The sequence below is a fragment of the Triticum urartu genome, chromosome 4A, assembly GCF_056163025.1.
Source record: "Triticum urartu cultivar PI428250 chromosome 4A, HENAU_Tu73, whole genome shotgun sequence".
NCBI classification, from domain to species: domain Eukaryota; kingdom Viridiplantae; phylum Streptophyta; class Magnoliopsida; order Poales; family Poaceae; genus Triticum; species Triticum urartu.
In genome coordinates, this window is record NC_141876.1 from 303,162,225 (window position 1) to 303,168,341 (window position 6,117).

Genomic DNA, 6,117 nt, shown 5'->3' on the forward strand with positions numbered 1-6,117 from the left:
TCAGTAGGGAACATGCCACCTTTGGGGACGAAACGATATCCATTGCCTCTTATTGCTTTCAAAACTTTTCTAGTGTCAACATAGAATAACATGAGTGTTGTGTTTAATTTTGGAATTTTTCAGGGTTCGTTTGGACATTTTTATACATTAACTTTGTTTTGTAGGCATTTTAGGTGCATAATTCAAATTTGAACTACATGCACATGCTCCAGTGCATATAAACTGGTTGAAAAATCCAATCTGTGTCCATGGTTGCATGCTTAGGTCCATGCAAGAAATGGGAATGAATTTCAAACACCCTCCCACCATCACTCGGCCGCAAACATTGAGATACTTGGTTTTTAAATTCTAGTAAATCCAGAACTCGTCTGAAATTCATGAAACTTGGCATGCTATCATGGAGCGACATCAACATGCCATGGTAAAAAATTTGTCCTATTTGGTGCAGGTTTGTGTATAAGCGTCTCACAAACCAGAGCTTCTCACAACAAGCATGATGGTTTCGGTAGGGAACGTGCCACCTTTGGGGACGAAATGATATCTGTTGCCTCTTATTGGTTTGAAAAAAATTCTAGTGTCAACATACAACAACAGGAGTGTTTTGTTTAATTTTGGAATTTTTTGGGGTTTGTTTGGACATTTTTATACATTAAGTGGGTTTTCTAGGCATTTTATGTGCATAATTCAAATTTGCACCACATGCAAATGCTCCAGTGCATATAAATTGTGTGCGTTCTGTTAACCATCCACGTAACACCACGCCCCACTCTTTTAATGGCTAGGAGGTGCCGTGCGGACAGGTGCTTGAGTGCTTGACTAAACGGGAGGCATGCGAGATGTCCTCCAATGCGGAGGCTCACCGAGAAGCATGCGAGCTGTATGCCGCACAGGCTGACCGGGAAGCGTGCGAGCTATATGCCGCGTAGGATTTGTGTAGCTCTTGATCGCAAACGTTTTAGTTAGAACACCCGTATGCAAACTGACAGCTTCCCCGGGAAGCCAAGAGAAAATGTGCCGAGAAGGATTTCTGTAGCTCTTGATCGCAAACGTTTTAGATAGAACACCTGTATGGAAAGTGAGAGCTAACGTCTTCCCCTTAAGTCGAGGGAAAATTCGCAGCGTGGGATTTGTGCATCCCTTCAATGCAAATGGTTGTTTTGGATGACCCGTGTGCAACCACGTACAAACAATTTGGTATGATTTGCATCTGTCATATTGGGTATGTTGCCATTTGTCAAACTGGAAAGATATACATTTGTTGATCTAGTAACATTGCCATTTTTCAATCCTTGTAACACTGCGATTTGTCAAAATATGCAGCTAAAAATCACTAGCACTATCTAATTTTTGCAACTAAAATTGAGTAATTAAGCATAGATTTCATTCATAGATTAAGAAGTCGTTCTTAATTTATACAAACAGTTCAACTCGACAGCAGAACCGACCAAACTTTTCCCCAATTGTTGCCAACCACGTACTGAAATAGCTAGTTCAACTATATATACTAGCTAATTTTAAGTACGTTGTACAGTTCCCCCACACATCTATAGTCAAATGAACTGAACAAAATAGCCCCTAAATACTACTACTATGGAGGGGCTTTGTGATACTTCCGGCAGCCTCTCCTCTGCCGAGCGCGCTCATTAAGAGGCAGAGGAGGAGGAGCATACCGACGAGCTGGAAAAATGCAATACGGTGTCTGCCGCTGCTACACGTTCAGCGACGCCCGCCAGCTCAAACGCCCACTGCCGCTCTAGACGTTCCCTCTCAAAGTGGCCGGACTGCTCATAGATCTCCTGATTCCTCGCCTCTACGTCGGCGTGTGCTGCGGCCACGGTTGCGGTAAGGCTCTTTGCATGGTCGACGAGGCGCTCCTGCTCCTCCCGCAGGAACTCAATGTAGCGCGCAAGGTCGCTGACACACATGCGGGCCTCCACCTCCGCCTCCCTCCTTCGTGCGGCGGTGGCAGAGCGGGTGATGATCTTGGCGGTCAACGGTGGGCTGGCGGCCACCACTACCTCCCACCTTTGGGCCGGGGTGGCAGAGTGGGTGCTGGCCACGATGGCCAGCAGTGGGGTGGCGGCCACGACGGCCACCTCCCGCCTTCAGGCTGCGGCAGTGGAGTGGGAGATGGCCCTGGCTTTCGACGGTGGTGTGGCGGCAACGGCGGGCAGCAACGGCGGAGCGTGTGATGGGTGTTCCACGCACACCCAACAGGGACGCCACGCGCACTACACTACATTGGGGACTGCGCTGCCACCATGGTGTAGCCTCCCAGTTGGAGCCGTCCTCTGATGACGGCGGAGTGGCTGAGCGACAACGACGGACCAGTGCCATTGGCGATTGTGGGAGAAGCAGACGAGATAAGCTACAGGGAGGGAGGGGAAAATGTGACGCAGGACTCGCCGACCGTGAGGGTTTATATAGCAGGCCGGTAAGCATTGGGATTTGGGGGGATTTTACCGAGTCGTGCGGGAAGCTTGCGCGGGAACCTACGAGATTGCGTGGGAACGGGCTCACCGACGATTCATTGGAGCCACCGTTTGTCCAAAAGAACGCCCCTGCGCGCTGCGCAAGCTTGCGTTGTAAGCCGTCTGCGGTAGCGGGGTGACAAGACATGTGAGAGGAGGACGAAGGGACACATACACATACGGTTATTAAAAAAACGTTTGCGATTTAATTACCTACTATACCCCTGTCGAGGTTTATAAGTAGGATTTAACTAATAAAATACGAATGTGTCTCGCCAAAGATTATATCGTTGGAGTCGTATTTGAACATAGTTTCTAGCTATACAATTTTTAAACATGCATTAACACTTTTTTGGTTAAATTTAAGGTTATACCAGCAAGTGTTGGCCCGTAACACACACGGCTTATTCCATCACAAACAGCTCGGATAGATCAACTACATGCCACGTATCGCACACGCAACTCTAATCTGATTCAGGCTTGATGTCTCCGACATTGCTCGCACAGTTTGTCTTATTTGCCACCTATCACTGTGTCGGCCTCTGCTCGAGTCCCTCAGCAAGCTCTGCTCACCGTTAGGTGCCGCAGCGCGCTGTGCTCACCGTTAGGCACCGTGGCGCGCTCTGCTCGCGTCCGTCGGTGCGCTAGGCTTGTGGACACCTTTTCCTTGCGTGTTTGATATGTCCATTTTGCATCATGTTTTCTTACTGTTATTTATAATATTTTTATCCATAATAATGCTTTTGGAGTAATTCTAATGCCTTTCTCTCATAATTTGCAAGGTACACACCAAGGGGAGAATTCTGGCAGCTGGAAATCTGGACCTGCAAAAGCTACGCCAGGACACCTATTCTGCACAACTCCAAACAAGCTGAAACTTCACGGAGAATTTTTATGGATTACTCCCTTCGTTCCTTTATGTTAGGTGCATTATTTCCAGCTCGGTGATCAAGGCAGCAATTTTTGGAGCATTTGAGACAATACTACCCCTGATATTAGTTTAGTGGTAGAAATCAATTATGTGAGCGTCCACTGATTTGACCGATGCATGCAGATATGCTGTCGGCCTTGCATGGCACATGCAATCGGTGTATCCCAGCAAATCAGGGATGGAAATAAGTGTGTTTCCTTGAATACAAAAACGGGTACCCATGTACGTGCGCGGCCATCAGGAAAAGGGAGGGAAGTGGCTTGGCGCCAACTGAATGAAGATTTTAAATTATGTTTTCGTGTACAAAATGAGTCGACTCCCTCTGGTTCTTTTCATTTCCCCCTTCTTCCAGTATGTGGCCGACAAAAAAATGGTTGATATAGAATTGCATCCAGCACCTAATTGGGATTCAATTGAGGAGAATGATGACAGCGCCTTTGATCTTGGATACGACTACGACTGGCTAGCTTCCGTTGACTCTGGCGATGGTATGTTCTTGTTTCCATCTCACTTTTTTGCAGTAGTATCAGCAGGATAAGTTTTCATTGTGGGCTCCGTGTAGAAGTTGAGCATGCGCTCCATGACGGCAATGGACCCCGTCATGATCGACTTAATGCCTGCAACGAGGCCGACGATGAGGCAGACCTCCTTGAACACACAGAGCGAGGTGCTTATGCCGAGCATGGGCGAGTTGACGTACGCACGCCGATGGAAGACGCGGGGGTGCACGGACGCGAGTACGGCCAACGTGCCGGCGGGCGCGGACGCGGGCATGGGCACGGCCAAGGCACCGGCGGTCGCGAATGCGCGCGTGGCCAATGTGTCGACGAACGCGGCCACGCAGTGGATGCAACGCCGTATTCACAAGTACGTACTGTGTGTATTCCATACTCGTTGAACTAGATCATGTAGTACTTGATCATTGTGTCACCATCTACGTATAGTTCAATTGCCGAGGCGCTGGTGGATGAGGCCACGCAGAGGATGGAATACAATGCAAGCCGTCAGTGAATCCATCGGAAAAGTGGTGGCCAGTGTCCTTTTGCATGACGGTTTTGTTCAAAAGTAGGTAGACCTTCTATCTGGGGACGATCCGGCTTCGTACCACCAGGGACTATCTCTTCGACGGTGAACAAATTCTCATAGATTCTCGTACGCGCCGTACCGGTGAATTATTCATCCAGGGAACTATTGTCATGTTCCCCTGCCATCTCGCAAACATCGCCACCGGTGATCAAGGAGTTGATGCGACAGGTTCTATGTCCGCGCACGACTCAGGCCACAGACTAGATGTTGCTGATGGATGTGATGGCTTTGAAGGAGAAGAAGCTGCCAGTATGTACGTGAGCCTCGGAACTACTACTTGGCACCTGATGAGGAGGAACCCTATCGCATCACACAGAGCAAGGGATTTATTGAGAAAGTGATGTTCTTGGCAGCGGTAGAAACGCCTCGTTATGATGATGATGGTGTCATGACATTTGATGGCAAGATTGGAATTTGGCCGTTCACATATCAGGACTTCGCAAAGAGGCGTAGCCCTTACAGAGAGAGGGGGAAGATGTAACCAAGATTTTGCCATCAGTGACAAAGGATGTCAGTAGAGACTATATGGTGAACCAGCTTCTACCCGCCATCAAGGCTTTGTGGCCGGCTTCGGAACACAGACGCACAATATACATTCAGCAAGATAATGCAAAGACCCATATTTCCGTGAATGACAGTGTGTTTTGTGCAGTGGCACAAGTGGATGGATGGGACATTAGGCTTACATGTCAGCCACCCAACTCACCTGATATGAACATTCTTGACTTAGGGTTCTTTGTGGGACTTCAGGATCTTTTTGAGAAGATGTCCCACAGTAAAATTGCTGATATTGTTGCGAAGGTGAAAAAAGCATATGACACGTACCCAGCCGAGAGAAGCAACCATATTTTTTGACCCTTCAGTCATGCATGTGTGAGGTACTGAAGCAGAAAGGAGGTAACCGGTATAAGGTCCCGCACATGAGGAAGTCATTTCTTACGGTACTTGAAATGCTTCCGGGCGTAGTACCCTGCGATGCTGATGTTGTAATTGCTGCTATTGAGGCCCTTCCAGATGCTTGATGTACTCAATATTTTAGTTATATAGTACTCAATTTAAACTTACTCGTATTGTACTTCAACCACTATTGTTAATTATCGGTGAGAATGACACCTATGGGATCATGGGATCACTGGGATCCCTTCTAAGGTCGGCGGGCGTGAGGTTGTGAGAAGAGCAGGTTTAGGAGCTAGCACACGGATCGTTTACCCAGGTTCAGGCCGCGAGGAGGCATAAAACCCTAGTCCTGCTTTGGTGGATGTATTGAGTGTTCTTGAGCTTTTTGAACTAGCTACGGTGGTTGTGCCGTCCCAAAAAGCTGAATCCCTCTCCTGGTCGCCTCGGGCCTCCTTTTATAGGAAAAAGGGGTTGCCACGGTGGCACACAGGAGGTGGAAAGGCCTACAGTGCGCGAGCTTATCGCACGTACGGGACAAAGTGCATTAAATGCGCTATATAGGTGTCCATTGCCTTTATCGAGGACGGGAACGAGGCCCGTCCCGTCCATCGCCGCTTAGCCTCGCTTCGACACGCGCCCAGACCAGCGATGCATGCAGCACCATGTAGGCATACAAGAAGCTGAGGTGGCGCGGTGATAGGGCCTTCATGAAGATCTGCATGCCGCCACGCG

The 6,117-nt window shown here is 48.6% G+C and overlaps 1 pseudogene; it reads left to right on the plus strand.

Annotated features, from left to right (window-relative positions):
• The first annotated feature begins 4,876 nt into the window (after positions 1 to 4,876).
• LOC147975664 (uncharacterized) lies at positions 4,877 to 5,510 on the plus strand (annotated as a pseudogene).
• The last annotated feature ends 607 nt before the right edge of the window (positions 5,511 to 6,117 follow it).